This window comes from Pogona vitticeps, chromosome 11, assembly GCF_051106095.1.
Source record: "Pogona vitticeps strain Pit_001003342236 chromosome 11, PviZW2.1, whole genome shotgun sequence".
NCBI lineage: Eukaryota > Metazoa > Chordata > Lepidosauria > Squamata > Agamidae > Pogona > Pogona vitticeps.
In genome coordinates, this window is record NC_135793.1 from 11,663,519 (window position 1) to 11,680,744 (window position 17,226).

General features: G+C 40.6%; 1 long non-coding RNA gene across 1 annotated transcript; it reads left to right on the forward strand.

Moving 5' to 3' along the window:
• Positions 1 to 1,183: 1,183 nt before the first annotated feature.
• LOC144584464 (uncharacterized) lies at positions 1,184 to 17,148 on the forward strand. The gene is made up of 2 exons (XR_013538727.1): positions 1,184 to 1,238; positions 2,771 to 17,148. It is a non-coding gene; the product is annotated as an uncharacterized LOC144584464 (long non-coding RNA).
• Positions 17,149 to 17,226: the final 78 nt, after the last annotated feature.

The following is a 17,226-nucleotide window of genomic DNA, read 5'->3' on the forward strand; positions in this document are numbered from 1 at the left end:
CTCCATCTATTGGGCAGCTGCCATTTTGTATCTAATCCTGCAGTGATTTCAGTAGGGAGTCTCTTGGTGCTATGCCTGTTTTAATTCCACACAAGGCCTCAAACAACGAAATGATTTAAAAGAACTCTGCACCTGTGTGCTACATTGAGTTATTCTCCTCATAGGCAAGACAGCATGAAGTCCAGACACATACTGAAGTAATACTCTTTGGCACTGCCAAATACTTCTGAAGCCAGGATCCTCTCCTCTCCACCAACAGATGCCTGCAGTCCACACCTGCTTTGTGGCAGACTCCACTGAGACAAGCTAACAAGAGGCTCGGGCTGTTATAGGAACAGGAGTTGTGTCTTGCGCTTCCAAGTACACCACACACAGCTGTGCAAGTTTTCTCTGGAACTGTCCCCAGTGCAGTGGAGTGAAGGCAGTGAATCCATTAAAACAGAATCAGGATGGGAATTTGCAGGGAAAGGCTGGGCCAGTTTTGTGTTTTTACACACAGCTTTGCTTCTGGCAATTTAACTTCATACATATCCTAGAGAAAGATCTGGAGAAACAGCTCACCATATGGAATGCTGCTCTTTCTTCTCCAATACTGCTGGCAGTTGCCTCCAGCAAACCTTCCAAGAGCTGAATAGACATAGCTTAATGTGCTTCTATAAATATCTCCAATTTTGCCCAATCCTCTCCCCTCTCCAGTGGCAATGGGTTGCAACCTGAGCCAGAATTTCCCTGCAACTCGGGGGCCTCTTCCAATGAACCCATGTCTGCATAGGCTCTGTGTTTGATTGTTTTGATTTGATTTGAGGGCTCCTTGATCCAATACACTAGCCACCATCTCTGTGTTATGTGCCAGAATTGGCTTTTACTGGCCTTAATAAAGTTTTCAATGTGAGGTATTATAGGAATGGTTTTATCAGTTTCATTCCTTCCTCCACAGTGAGTTTGCATGGATGAGCAGGCATTTAAACCCAATTCTTCTGAAACCATCACTCTGTTTACCAAACCACACTGGGTATCCACCTACCATACTATATCACTTTTTAGAACAAATACTGATGTGGCTGAGAACCTTCTATATTCATCAGTTATGGGAGAGAACCTTCCTCCCTATTTGCAATTATTGATATATATGGAGTATGTGCATGAATGAGCAACAATAATTGTCTGTGTTTTCCCTTACTAGTTATTTCAGACTACTCGTGGATGTTCTCCTGCATGAAACCAAATGTGGAAGATGGGTACGTGCGAGAGACTGTGATGGCACCACAAAGAATATTTATAGCCCTTCTCTTTGAGCATTTCTGGCACTAAAGATGGGCATGCTTGTCTCTTTGGCTGTTTGTTTCACTGTGTGGCACACATTTAGACTTTTTCTGCTACTGTGCAGTACCTGGCATTGAATATTCCATTTTCAATTCTATATTATTTGCTACTGCAGTTTTCAGTGACTTTGCCTTGATGACTGTATTTTTTTAAATATTTTCAATTGTGCTTTTAGTCCTTTGATCATGAAAGGGTAGGATAAAGGTAATTATCTGACCTGATATATTCTGATACAGTAGGTAACCCCTTCGCAGTCGTCTGCTTGAGGAGTGAGTGAATTCGCACATAGTCTGTAAGAGTGTCATGGTCACAGATTAGGGAATTGCTTCATATGAGAGTCCATTGTTTGTGTGATGAGTGGGTGGGAAACTAAAGCAGTAGCAAATGTCGAACTCCGTAATCAACCAACGTCACTGGGGCATCAAGGGGAAAAAGCTCTGTAATTTAAAGGAGCCGAAGGTCAGTGTTGGTGGTATGTGGTTCCAAACAGCAGAAGTGCTACATACTAATGCCAAGCCTGTAAAAGTACTGTATGTTACTGTTTGCTTAGCGTTACTGAATGCAAAAACTTTACCTGGTTGGTACTAAGTTTACATTGGACACTGGACTGCATCCCAAAATGCCAACGGCACATTGTATGCAGCTTTCTCTTTTCAGGCTGCTTGCCCCAGACTGACGTCCCTCACATTAGTCATGTGGTTTCTCCAAAATTCAAAAGAAGAGATTAAAGTATCCGCCTTCCTCCTTTAGATCTCTTCAATATCTTTCTTGCATCTCTGGTAACTGCAACAGCCTGTATACAAAATTTCTATGAGGCTGCCACAAATCTATCTGATTAAGAGTATTCTCATCTGCAGTGCAGTGCATTACACATGCTGTCACTCTTCTCAGCAAAATGCCTGGCACCTCTATTCAGCTTAAAAATACTGGTGTTTTTAAACAAAAACACTGTTTTCAAATACTATGCACAGATGACACATTGGAGATGGGATTGGCTTCCTGCTGGGGAGACTTCAGAAGCAGGAAATGCTGCCAAATCGGTAGGCTTTCTTTGAAGAGGAATGAAAGCTCTGGTGGGCCTCTCCCTCCTCCAGTCATACTATGTAGTTGTAGAAGGGAAGGGAAAAGACTGTGAGTTGGGAAAGAGGCAAGGGATCAGAGGAAACGAAGCCACAGGCCTAGATCATTAGGCAATGATCTAAGGAAACTGGTTGCGCATCGGGTGAGGTAGGAGAGAGCCACCAGGCAACTAACGCTCATGCAGAGGGAATCGCCCCGAGGGCTTTCCTTCTGCACCCTCTTAAAGATACTGTTGTTTTCCTATCCTGCTTTTCCTTCCATGGAAAGAATGGGATTGGAGGATGTGGCTTGATTCATTTATCCATAAGGAATGCCGCAGCCCATGATTCTGAAAACCGATAATTGTTCCATTCTCCTCTCTCGACAGAACTGAACATTGCTGGCATTTATGGGAAGCTGTTTATCAATAGTTTGTCCTTGCGGTGACAGCAGAGTACAATCAACCACACAAATAATATTATGCTGCCATTTCTATCACGAGCCACATAGTATGTTTATGCTCCCTTTGCTGAGCCTGTTTTCAGACTGCCCTGAAACAGAGATCTCACGTAAAATACTTTTAGGTTTTAATCCCCAGATTACATTTACCTATGCAAAATTTCTCAGAGCTGCATGCAAAATATGCGAAGATTTAATCGGTAATGATTTTAAGCCATAAATTCCCTTTAACTCTTTTTTCCCTCTATTTTACCATTCTGACTCTTGTAAATATAACTTGTATTATATTTAATTTCTTTTTGTGGTCATGGACCTTAATAATAAACAAATGAACAATAGTAATGAATTGACATGGTTCCTTATGGCAGGGTGTGTTGCTTTAAATTGGCCAATATCAATTCATATTGATGAAATATCTGTGATAGTTATTCCATACTTGGGTAGTATTAATTATACTATGGTGCTTCTGACAAAGGCAAGTAAAATATCTGATTTTTATTGTTCAGTTCAAGACATTCGAGAATACAAATCAATAGATCAATAGATAATATATATGTTATATATATCAGGGATACAATATATTAGAAGAGATAGTGTCAGTATTGCAATGAAGCATTTGCTCATGATCTGAGTTTGATCATGACAGGCTCAGATAGCCAGCTCAAGGTTGACTCAGCCCTCTATCCTTCTGAGGTTGGTTGCTTGCTTTGGGGGCGGGGAAGGGTTGCTTACATAATTACCTTGTAAGCTGCCCAAATAGTGCTCTAGTACTATTGGGCAGTCTACAAATCAAAACAACAGAAATGACAACAATAGGCTTTAAGCATTGGGAGCACAGTGCATTTTACAGGGATGTGCCCTGAGGAAATTTGGCCCAAAAAGACAGATGCAAAGAGACCGAAGAGATTTTCATCATGCATTTGGCTGAAAGCCACGGAAATGGGGACGTTTATCCCTCAAAGTGGTCTTTCTTTCTTTCTTTATGTGAAAAGTATTATGCCTCTTGTGATTTGGTGCTGCTTTGAAGAGGCCATAGCACAATAAATAATGCTTTAACACAGAGAGGAACCATTTAGGAGCTAAGCATAAGGCCAATTGCAGATTGGCTGGGAAGCACCTGGATTTTTGCAAATCACTTAACTCTGACCCCTTTTCCCGTGTGCCACAGGCAGCTACTAAAGCACATGATTAATATCAGGAATATGATATCATGGAAGCATGCCAATTTAAGGCAAGCACTAAGCATTTGAATTAATTCTAGAAACCATCTAACTTTGGCACATATTTAATTTAACTACATAGTAAGACACTATCATTGGGTAACTAAAGGGCTTCACTTTAATAATAAAATTAGGTCCTCTTTCGACATTATGCATTAAGAAAAATATGGCTATTACTGAACTGAAATATAATTTGAAGGTGGTTTGAATATTGTTGGCCTTAATATGTATCACAGATGCATAAAACAGACACTGAGGCTGTAGTCTTGTGCAGTCTTACCTGGGAGTAAGTCCCAGTAAACTTAATGTAGTTCACATCTGAGTAAACATGTATGTAAGAAGACAATTCCAGTTATGTCTCACACACAATTGCAGAGAGCATGAGCATCATCCAGACTGTCACTCAGACTTGATTCCCAGAATCCTCAGTTAAAAGGATCTCAGGAGACGGTTGCCTATGAACATAAGACGTGATCTACTGCAGTGGTTCTTAACCTTTGTTACTCGGATGCTTTTGAACTGCAACTCCCAGAAACCCCAGTCAGGTGGCGAAGGCTTCTGGGAGTTGCAGTCCAAAACTCCTGAGTAACCCAAGGTTAAGAACCAGTGATCTACTGGGTCAGACCAAAGGCCACTCTAGGCCAATATACTGCTTGCTCCAGTGGCCAAAGAGATGATTCTGGGCAAACAGTGGCCGTAAGGCCACATTAGGCCTGATATCACCACCCATGGCCTAAATATCAGAAGCCCCCTCTTCACACATGCCATCAATTTAAGTCTCTGCAACTACCACCTCTGCCTTCCCCAGGAATCCCGTATGTGAGGAGGAGGAGGAGAGAAGGGGGTTGCAAAGAGAGATTACACAAAGAATGGGGTGGAAGCAGAAAGAACAAGGTAGATCACTTCCGTTGAGCTTTGACCCCTTCTGCTGCTGGCATGAGACCCCAACAGATTCCCTTAGATCCCTAAGGGAATGTGGCCTTTCCTTGGAAAATAACTAAGAGAAAAAAATGGAGTGGAGGTCTCTCACTATGACTATGGAAAGCCTGCTATGAGGGCTCAGAGGCCACAATGCTCCTCTGTTCCTCCTCTACAGCGACTGCTTAACAAAATCATTATTAGCCATTCATAGGCCTATCCACCATTAATTTTTCTAGTCTTGTTCTTCAGCCATTTAAGTTGCTAATTATTCTTGGCTTTGAACTCCATAACTTATTATACATTGTGAAAAATTATCATTTTTTTCTCTCCTGTCTTTCCTGAGTGTATGGCTGCTTTTACTGGAAGATTCCAAGTTCTAGTATTAAGAGAGGAGAATTTATCTCCATCAAACTTCATTTTCATTTTACATATCTTTATGCTTTACAAAGTAAATAGGATTATATTAGGGATGCCAATTCATGGGGGAAATGACAGAGTGCTGAGAGAAATTAAAGGCATGTTTAAGGTCAGATAATTACTTCCTGGAGAACAGACAGACACATGCGATCTGTTTTTTGCAATAATATGGGCAAATGACTATCTGCAATCTCAGCTTTTTGAGAGGAACCCAAAGGAAAGGCTCAAATTGCAAAATATTGCCCGATATTATGAAGGGATATGCCACAAAAAGTAACAAAAGTTGCTCAACAGGTAGCAGTTGCTGATCTTATTCCCAAGGGGTTGTTCAGCAAAGATTTTTTTTCCATTCAAGGCCTGACTGGATAAATGAGCATCATGCCCTAGAGATGAAACATACCTGAGGTAGCTTAATGAAGTAATTATGCCTATACTTATGTTGACCAGTCCCCTTTATCTACATTTTAATTGCTGTGTGAAGAAGAATGAGAGAAGATTTTGCACCAAGCTCCATTGGTTAAAGGTAAAGGGGAAAATCCATATCCTGCCATGTAACATTTATCTGAGACACATAGGAAGTGAAGTGACAATACGGTAGCAGGAGAAGCAGAATAATTCTAAGTTATAAACATGGCTAGTCAGTTTAACAGGTATACAATTATTATTATTGTTGTTGTTGTTTTTAAACTGTTCTTTGCATTTCTACAATCTCAACAATCTCACACACTACACCAGAACACAGAGAGGGTTCTAGCTCCTGCCCTCTGAAGATGATGGCCACAGAGACTGATGAAACTTTAGGAAGAAAAACCTCCAGAATACGGCCAACAGCCTGAAAAACCTACAACAACCATGTTCTTTGCATTATTTAATAAAACTGATCTTCATTTATAATGTGCTCCGCTGAAGATAAAAAGCTGGCTTGATAGTCTAGAAATGAACTTAGAAGTTACTGGGAGCTAATGGACTACCAAGCAAGATATAATCCCATCATCTGAACCCCATTAGTAACTGTTCTGAACTGGTGTTCTGAATGAGCTCAACCACAGTCCCATGTAAATTTACAATGCAGTAATCCAATTTAGAATTGACCAGTGGACAAATTAACTCTAGCCAGAAACTGTGATGGAACTTCTTGTAAAAGTATTTGTACATAAATAACTTAATAAAGCTCTAAGTAGAAAGTGCCATTCTCCCTCAGGCATAAGGGAGCGCAAAATGACTTAATTTGAGATGGTGTCTGCTAAGATGCAAACATCAATTCTCTGCTTTTCTTTAGAAATGATTCTCATGCATTATCAAGCAAGTAAAACTGATGTGGTTAATTAATAAAGAGTAAACAGATGACCTCATTTTTGCACACGGAGTACTAAGGCACTAGATAAACATGGTCTGAAGGAAAACATACTCATTTGTGAGGATATTTCACCTGGACCATGAGTGTTGAATACACTGTGTATTTCATTTTTGTCAGTCACTTCTCTGCTGTTTGATATGATAGAGGCTGGCACATCTAAGCTAACAGGTCCTCATGATCTTTGGAAATCTTTGGGAGAGGATGAATGCTAGTCATGTAGTTAGTGCTATAACTTTTAAAAACTCTGATCCATGCCAATTCAACATTCTAAGTCTCTCATTACGCCTCCTTAAATAAATGTTAAAGCATCCCAGAGTATAAGTACTCTTTAATGAAGTAATTATGAAATTGGTATTATGTAATGAGGCAATATGTTCTAAAAATAAATATTTATGAAGTGGCTCTAAGGACAGCCATTGCAACTGATGAAACTTCCACATCCCATATGCTCATAGTTAGGTTCATTATAAGTATCAAAATAAGAAGACACATTAGAAATGTAGTAGATTGTTGGTGCAGCTTACCATAAACTGGGTCTAATGAGGAGACTGGGCAGTCAAAAGTTGATGATTCTAATTTATTTCTAGCTAATCCATATTACGTAGTGTTTCATTAATGGGAAAAATATATAAACTAAATAGTACATTACCACAGATGATAGCTTTGAATGCACAAGGCTTCAGGCTCAAGCTTTTAGCATTTTAAATGGAAGTATCTTTGGCCATCTCATGAGAAGAGAAATCTCCCTGGAAAAGCCCCTGATGTTGGGAAAGTGTGAAGGCAAGAGGAGAAGGGGATGACGGAGGACGAGATAGTTGGACAGTGTCATTGAAGCTACCAACATGAATCTGACCCAACTCCGGGAGGCAGTGGAAGACAGGAGGGCCTGGCGTGCTCTGGTCCATGGGGTCACGAAGAGTCGGACATGACTTAATGACTAAACAACAACAAACAATCTTAGGGTAGTCTCTGCCTGGTCTGACAGTATAAAGTGACTTTTCCCAGCAATTAGTGATGTATCTGTTTTTACACAATTTCTGCACCATGTTATATGAAATGTATCACAATGGACGTGGGTGGCTGATGGTATGGTACCAATGCAGTAACCATCCAATCTCAATCTTTTTCTTTTTGATTCAGATAACTCAGGGGTAGGCAATCTCTCCCCCCGCCATATCTAAAGGTCCCATAACCACGGGGAGCTCCAAGTGACTGAAAACAGGGTGGAAGCCAGCTGGGCAAAGGCCAGCACCCAAAGTGGATGAGGACCCTTTTCTGCCTGCCCTCCTTCTTTCTCTTTTCCATCTTTATTAGCCACCTTCTCTCTCTTCTTCCCTTGCTGAAGAAGGGACAGGACACTCTTTCCAGAGGTGTTAACTGATAGGTTGCAAGTTTTTGCAAGTAAGCCATGAATTTCAGAAGACTGGTCTGATTACCACAAGGATTCTATGACTTGTAGGTTGCCAATCCCGAGGAAAACAGACCTGACCTTGTTGACAAATAGCAGGTTATCTTTTCCTATACTTGTCTGCCAGTTTCAGCCTATGTGTCCTGTGGCCCCTATAATAAGCCGCAGACTGTGTCTGTGCCATTATTCTATCATGTGCTCTCAACCTGAGTTAAGAGAAGGAATGGCACAATGGCAAGTGTGCTTGGTAGACACATCTGTTTCTTGAAGCATTGCTTGGCAACAAACACTAAAGTCACAGGTCTTGTAAGTGTGTGGCATAGTGTCTCTAGCTCCAGTTCTATTGAAATGCACCCATAAAATATACATACACTGCCAATTTTTTTCTGTGTCAGATTTGGTGCCCTTCACTATCCACTGAGTCCGTAGTCTCTTGTTTCTCTTAGTAAGTGGTTTTGCGTTTTGGCTTGAGGTATTGCTAAGACGAAAGAAGCAATAAATTACCCTTATTACCTTAATCATCACAGGATTGCTGAATAAGCTTCACTCCATCATACAGAAATCACATCCCGGCAGCTGCTACAGCTCTTTAAGATTAGCTGCTGTTTCCAAGGAGCACGGATATGAGTCAATCAATATAAAAGGCATTATGATTGCACAGAGTATCATGTGCAACAGACTCCTGCATATAGTTCACACTGACTGTATCTCTGGAGAGTTTACACATCTGATGTGAATTAATATAGTAATGGGATCCTTGGAGGCATTTTCATTGCAAATTGCAAATGCAAATCAGTGTGATAGACCAGATTTTTAAAAAATACTTCCTCCTGAAATTCATTCCTTGTACCAGTACTTGCTTTCTATTTTGTTCTAGGGGTTAGAATTGTGCTCAGATGAGTAGGACTATGGGGATGGAAATAGTTATGCAGAGTGCCTAATGATGGAAAATGGCCAATATGTTACCCAGGGGATCAAACACAAGAGGAACTTGCTCTACGAAAGGCAGCATGTCCAAAGAACCATCATCTTTGCCAGACGCTCTAGAAACAGGGAAACAAACCAGTAATTACAGGGGCTGCAATTTTCAACCTGACTGGCAGTTTTTACATGTTACATCAACAGTTCATTTTGGTGCATTATTCTAACCACAGGATATTTCTGTCACTTAGCAATTATACTTGCTATTAGTAGGAACAGTGCAGCTTGGGTGACCATGGTCCTAATTCACCCTAAATATATTACTTCATTCAGTAATATGGTACATAAGTTTGCAAAGTGATTCCCTTCTGGTTGGTAAAATAATTTCAGCACAAACAGTAGTAACTGCACTCGAGATGGTGCATACCGGTATATTTTCTTCCACATCGTCTAAAACTGTATATGGGTAGTGTGGATACAAATATGTATCCATGCACACGAACTCCTCTAATTATCTTTGCTTGGTGAGCGTGAAGATCTGCTAAGGGGTTGCAAGGGCATAAGGTTTAGATGCAGGGAAGACACCACAGAATCATGTAGAAGCTTCCAATTTTACTCTCACTGACTGTGCTTAGAAACCCTTTCCAGCCCTTCATGATAAATGCATGGAGTCCTCAAAACCAAGGATGTTAGGAAAGGATTTTGTGAGGTATCTCTGCCCTCATCTTAGTTCATTCTTCTACGCAGCAGGTACTTGTGCATGCCTTTGTTTGCATTTGGAATGCTTTTTCATTATTGTCGCATAATCAGAGGCTGCCCATAAGATTAATTGATCTTATAATCAACATTCCCTCTGATTTTCATCCTGTTGTGTAAGAGAATCACCTGTCTACACGGGATGTGTGTTTTCATCTCAAACCCAAAGTAAATAGGCATCGACCCTGGCTGCCACCGCACTGCACTGATGGAGCTCTGAGCTCCCATGCACATGTGCACCTCATAGGCATCCTTCAGTCTCCAGAGACTATGGTAACATGCTCTGTATGGAGGACTTTGACACTGTATGCGAAGCTGGAGTGTCCTCTCCAGAGCATGAAGCCTGGGTAAAATAATATAGAGGATAGGCTGTTACCCAAGCAGCAAATCCCCCCTCTCCACATCACTGAAATAGTCCAATGGTAAGGCAAGAGCGAATACAACTGGTTCCAGCAATGTCACAGGAGTTGCCAGAATGACACGAACTGCCTCCAGGTCTCCGGCTCCAGATTTTGTCTCAAGATTAACTCCTGAAGCCTTTTCCATCAGTGGATATAGCCACAAGGCAGTGGAAGTTGGAAATCAGAGTTTTCCTTCTCCTAGATGAGCTGCCTTCCCAGGCTAACGAGTCCCCACCTACCCAGGCTGCTCCCTCGCAAGGTGAGTTGTTCTCACCTGCACATAACCATAGTTTAACACCTCATCTGAAATATCTTATTTCCCATAAGGCATATTACTAAACCAGCAGGGACATTCTACAGGTAAGATGGAAAGCAGAATCTCTGTTCAGCTCCAGTACCACCTATATGCTCTAGATTTAAGACTTATTTTCAGAAAACACAATCTTAGATGACCTCTTCCAGTTGGGCTTCACCAACTGCAAATGCTGAATTTGATTATCATAATGGGGCAGCGCAAGGTTGAAGAACATTACTTGGGACTTTATCAACACTGACCATACCATCTCCAATTAAAGTTCTTTGGACTGTGAAACATGAAAGGAGTACAAAAGGAAAGATAGACTTTTGAAATACTGTGCCACAAGGGTACTCCACCAGCATATTATCCAACTGTCAACTGTCATTACAAGGGTGTGAAATATGGGCAGACGACTGCAAACATATCAAGCAACTTGTAAGATTTTATATTAAAACCTTATAAGTCCCCTAGCAAAAATAATGTGACAATTACACAGGTATTGAAAGAATGAGAACAGAATATCAGGGCATTAATAGTTAAAGTGTCATTTCAATGAGTTTTTGACTTGGTTATTGTTTCGAACAAGTGCTGGCTGTCTAGGTGGCTGTCTCTATTTATTGCCAATTTGACATTATATAGGAGCATACATTGTAGTTAGCGTAATGCATTATTCTGAGTGTTTTGCAAAGATTTTCAACTTCCATATTTAAAATATTTAAAAATCTCAGCAAGAAGACTAAACTACTGGTGAAAGAAAGCACGGAGTAAGCATCAGTGGATATTTGTATGGAAGAATTGTGAAAAACATTCATTTCTGGTCCTTAAAACAAATTCATGAGCTCAAAATTCTTGAATTCCTATCTCATGTCTGACAAGGGTGTTTTTGGTGGATCTCAAGGTCAGACTAAAAAATAAAACAGGCTCCCCAAACTGAAGTCTGCTACCAATAGAATGTGATCACTGCCTTGTAGTGGAGAAGGGGCTCGAATAATTCAGAGAAGCTATGGGCTATGCCTTGCAGGGCCACCCACGATGGACAGGTCATAGTGGAGAGTTCTGACTAAATGTGGTCCACCTGGATCAGGAACTGGCAAGCCACTCCAATATCCCTGCCAAGAACACTCCATGAAAAGAAACAAAAGGCTAAAACATATGATGCTGAAAGATGAGCCCCTCAGGTCAGAAGGCGTCCAACATGCTACTGAGGAAGAGCAGAGGACAGGTACAAGTAGCTCCAGAGCTAATGAAGTGGTTGGGCCAAAGCCGAAAGGACGCTCAGCTGCGGACGTGCCTGGAAGTGAAAGGAAACTCTGATGCTGCAAAGAAAAATACTGAACAGTTACCTGGAACATAAGATCTATGAACCTTGGTAAGCTGGATGTGGTCAAACATGACATGGAAAGAATAAACAGTGACATCCTTAGTGTCAGTGAACTAAAATGGACGGGAATGGGTGAAGTCAATTCAGACGATTATCATATCTACTACTGTGGGCAAGAATCCCATAGAAGAAATTGAGTTGCCCTTATTGTCAACAAAAGAGTGGGAAAAGTTGTACTGGGATACAATCTCAAAAATGACCTCATTACAAATCCAAGGCAGACCTTTCAACATCACAGTAATCCAAGTTTATGCACCAATTGTAAAGTAGGGAGTCAAGAGATAAAAGGAACAACAGGTAAGTTTGGCCTTGGAGTTCAAAACGCAGCAGGGCAAAGTCTAATAGCGTTTTGTCAAGAGAACAAGCTGGTCATCACAAACACTCTTTTCCAACAACACAAGAGGCGACTCTACACAAGGAAATCACCAGATGGACAATATCAAAATCAGATTGATTATGTTCTCTGCAGCCAAAGATGGAGAAGCTCTATACAGTCAGCAAAAACAAGACTTGGATCTGACAGTGGCTCTGATCATCAGCTTCTTATAGCAAAATTCAAGCTGAAACTGAAGAAAGTAGGGCAAACCACTGGGCCAGACAGGTACAATCTAAACCAAATCCCTTATGAATACACAGTGAAAGTGAAGAACAGATTTATGTAACTAGATTTGGTGGACAGAGTGCTTGAAGATCTATGGATGGAGGGTTGTGACATTCTACAGGAGGCAACAACGAAAACCATCCCAAAGAAAAGGAAATGCGAGAAAGGCTGTCCAAGGAAGCCTTACAAATAGCAGAGAGGAGAAGGGAAACAAAATGCAGGGGAGATAGGGAAAGTTACAGAAAGTTGAATGCAGACTTCCAAAGAATAGCAAGGAGAGACAAGAGAGCCTTCTTAAATGAACAATGCAAAGAAATAGAGGAAAATAACAGAAAAGGAAAAACCAGAGATCTGTTCAGGAAAATTGGAGATATCACAGGACCCTTTTGTGCAAGGATGGACATGATAAAGGACAAAAATGGAAGGGACCTCACAGAAGCAGAAGACATCAAGAAGAGGTGGCAAGAATACACAGAATTATACCAGAAAGATCTGGATGTCCTGGACAACCTAGATAGTGTGGTTGCTGACCATGAGCCAGACATTCTGGAGAATGAAGTCAAATGAGCCTTAGAAAGCACTCCTAACAACAAGGCCAGTGCAGGTGATGGCATTCCAGTGGAATTATTTAAAATCTTGAAAGATGATGCTGTTAAGGTGCTACACTCAGTATGCCAGCAAGTTTGGAAAACTCAGCAGTGGCCAGAGGATTGGAAAAAAATCAGTCTACATCCCAATCCCAAAGAAGGGCAGTGCCAAAGAATGCTCCAACTACCATACAATTGCGCTCATTTCACATGCTAGTAAGGTTATGCTCAAAATCCTACGAGGTAGGCTTCAGCAGTATGTGGACCAAGAACTCCCAGAGGTAGAAGCTGGATTTCGAAGGGGCAGACCAAATTGCTAACATGCGCTGGATTATAGAGAAAACCAGAGAGTTCCAGAAAAACATCTACTTCTGCTTCATTTACTACGGAAAAGCCTTTGACTGTGTGGACCACAGCAAATTCTGGCAAGTTCTTAAAGAAATGGGAGTGTCTGACCACCTTATCTATCTCCTGAGAAATCTATAGGTGGGACAGGAAGCAATAGTTAGAACTGGATATGGAACAACTGATTGGTTCAAAATTGGGAATGGAGTATGACAAGGCTGTATGTTGTCTCCCTGCTTATTTAATTTATATGCAGAATACATCATGCGAAAGGCTGGACTGGATGAACCCCAAGCTGGAATTAAAATTGCTGAACAAAATTGCTGTCTTTGGAACAACCTACCTCCTGAGATTCGCGCGGCTCTCTCGCTGGGCATTTTTAAGAAACAATTAAAAACATGGATGTTTAGGCAGGCCTTCCCAACAGATAACTCCTGACACCTTTTCCCTTCTTCTGCAGCTCTCCCAGTTTGTTTGTATTTTCTGTTATGTGAAATCGTTTTTTATATATATATAATTGTATTATTGTTATGTTGTTAGCCGCCTAGAGTGGTCCTAACAAGACTAGATAGGCGGGATATAAATAAATAAATAAATAAATAAATAATGATGATGATGATGATGATGATGATGATGATGATGATGATGATGATGATGATGATGATGATGATGATAATAATAATAATAATAATAATAATAATAATAATAATAATAATAATAATAATAATAATAATAATAATAATAATAATAATAATAAATATCAACAACCTCAGAGATGCAGATGATATCACTCTGATGGCAGAAAGTGAGGAGGAATTAAAGAACCTCTTAATGAGGGTGAAAGAGGAGAGCACCAAAAATGGTCTGAAGCTCAACATCAAAAAAAACCCTAGGATCATGGCCACTAGTCCCATCATCTCCTGGCAAATCGAAGGGGAAGATATGGAGGCTGTGACAGATTTTACTTTCTGGGCTCCATGACCACTGCAGATGGGACAGCAGCCATGAAAATAAAAGACTCCTGCTTCTTGGGAGGAAAGTGATGACAAACCTAGTCAGCATCTTAAAAAGCAGAGACATCACCTTGCCGACAAAGGTCCGCATAATCAAAGCTATGGTTTTTCCATTAGCGTTGTATGGAAGTGAGAGCTGGACCATAAAGAAGGCTGAGCACTGAAGAATTGATTCTTTTGAATTGTGGTGCTGGAGGAGACTTGAGAGTCCCCTGGACTGCAAGGAGAACAAACCTATCCATTCTAAAGGAAATCAACCTGAGTGCTCACTGGAAGGACAGATCCTGAAGCTGAGGCTCCAATACTTTGGCCATCTCATGAGAAGAGAAGACTTCTGGAAGAGACCCTGATGTTGGGAAAGAGTGAAGGGAAGAGAAGGGGACGACAGAGGACAAGCTGGTTGGATAGTGTCATCAAAGCTACCAACATGAATCTGATCAAACTCCAGGAGGCAGTGGAAGATAGTACGGCCTGGCGTGCTCTGGTTCATGGGGTCACAAAGAGTTGGACATGACTAAACACAACAACAAAAATTATGCAGAAATAGATGTAACAGAGGTTCTTCTCCAGAGGTGTACCCTCCAACTGCAATGTACCCCCAACCTTCATTTGTCCTTGTGGTTGTCTATATTCAGCAAGTAACTGACTGTCCAGATGGATATGCTTGCTGTCTCTGGCAGAATAAACTTGCTATAGCTTGAATACTGAACAAGTAGGGAGAAAGGTTGAGGAGTAACTGTTTTTGCTTTAAGGTTTGGTAAGCAGAAATTTGAAGCCCTAGCAAGGGGAGAATTTCTAGGTTAAAAGCTTCTGTTTCCTTAACTTTAAAAATTATACTTAATCCTTACCCAGCTAGTTCTCAAAGCTCTATATTTTAAAGCCTCCATTTGGGCAAAATTATAGGTTTTCCAGAGAATATCAGTCTTCTTAAAGATGCACTCTTGCCCCAGTCTTTTATTTTTGATATGGTCTTTAAGAAGCAACATCCTGCATGTGTGTGTGTGTTGAGTTTTGGGGGTTAGCAAGTGAAGTCTGCGGTACTGTTTGTGTTGTGCAATGGAGTCTTGTTTTTCTTCATGGTCATCATTTTTATCAGGATCTTTACAGGAAGATTATGCCCCCAGGATTCACATATACTGGATTCAGAAATACTGAATTACTGAACTTCATTCTCCAAAGAACACTTTATTTTTTAAAGTTTTCATTGCAGATCCTTCTCTCAAATCAAACTGAAAGCTTGTGCTTGGTACTTAGGCAAATATTTCCTACTAGGTTCCCAGACTAGTTCCTTTGATTAGGGTAAGGACTAAAAATTGTCTGAAAACATGAACAATGTCTTAGTTAAATGTATTTTTGAAGGTTTTCACGGCTGGGATCTAATGGTTGTTGTGGGTTTTTCGGGCTCTTTGGCCATGTTCTGAAGGTTGTTCTTCCTAACATTTCTCCAGTCTCTGTGGCCGGCATCTTCAGAGGACAGGAGTCAGAACTCTGTCTGTTCTCTGGAGCAATGTGTTTTGATAGTTGAGTATTTATAGCATCACAGGAGATGGGTGATTGTGTTGATCAGCGTGTTTTTTGTTGTGGGTGTATTGTTGTAATAAGAGGGAGAGATTATCTGTCACTGTGATTGATGGGTGTCGTTAGCTTGTCTTTTAAGTGCAGTGATCATTGGTCCTTGTGGCTGGGTAGAGTTTGTTGACCTTTTGTAGGCTGTAATTTTCAGTGCTGGGAGCCAGGTTGAGTTTTAAACTTTCTTCTTTTTTGTTGAAGCCTTGCTGGTGTTTGTGGATTTCAATGGCTTCCCTGTGCAGTCTAATATAATGATTGCTGGTGCTGTCCAGTATTTCAGTATTTTTAAAATAAAATTAAATGTCCAGTTTGTTTTACGGCATGTTCAGCTACTGCCAATTTTTCCAGTTGTTTTAGTCTGCCGTGTCTCTCATGTTCTTTGATTCTGGTGTAGATGCCGCGTTTTGTGGTTCCAATATATACCTGGCCACAATGCAAGGTACAGTGGACCCTCGACTTACAGACGGCTCGACTTACAGACTTCTCTGGCTGCAAAATTTAGATTCGACTTGCAGTCAGAGAATTGACCCACAGACCAGAAAAAAATCAAAATGCAACGAAAATGGAACAAAAACGGCCAGTTATGGGATTAATCGGTTTTCAATGCATTGTAGGTCAATGGAGACTCGACCTACAGACTTTTCGACTTGCAGCCACCATTCCAATACAGATTAATTCCGTAAGTAGAGGGTCCACTGTATCCCGTATACTCCTGCAGTGGTGGCGGTGGGTCCCTTTTGTCCTTTGCTGACCTTAACGTTTGTTGTATTTTTGTGGTGGGTTTGAATACTGTTTGTAGGTTGTATTTTTTCAAAAGTTTCCCCACAGAGAACACGGCCAAAGAGCCCAAAAAACCCACAACAACCATCAATGTCTTAATTAATTTATTATGTTTATCAGAAGTGCTGTAATGCAACTAAATACACAGGAAATAAAACAGACTGATATTTATTGTGCATTATATTGTTAAGATTTTTAACATGTACCACCAGGAATTGACACTTTAAAAAGAATATGGTCTCTTATTTTGTTTAAAATTAGTAATTACAGAAGGCATTTTCCCTGCTCATTTCAACGAAATATATTTGACACTTCAGATTAAAAAAACAAAACTCCACCCACCCTCCAAAAAGCAGAACTTTGTAGCAGAGAAGTACTTTAGAATGTTGTTCAAGATAAATTAAATAAGC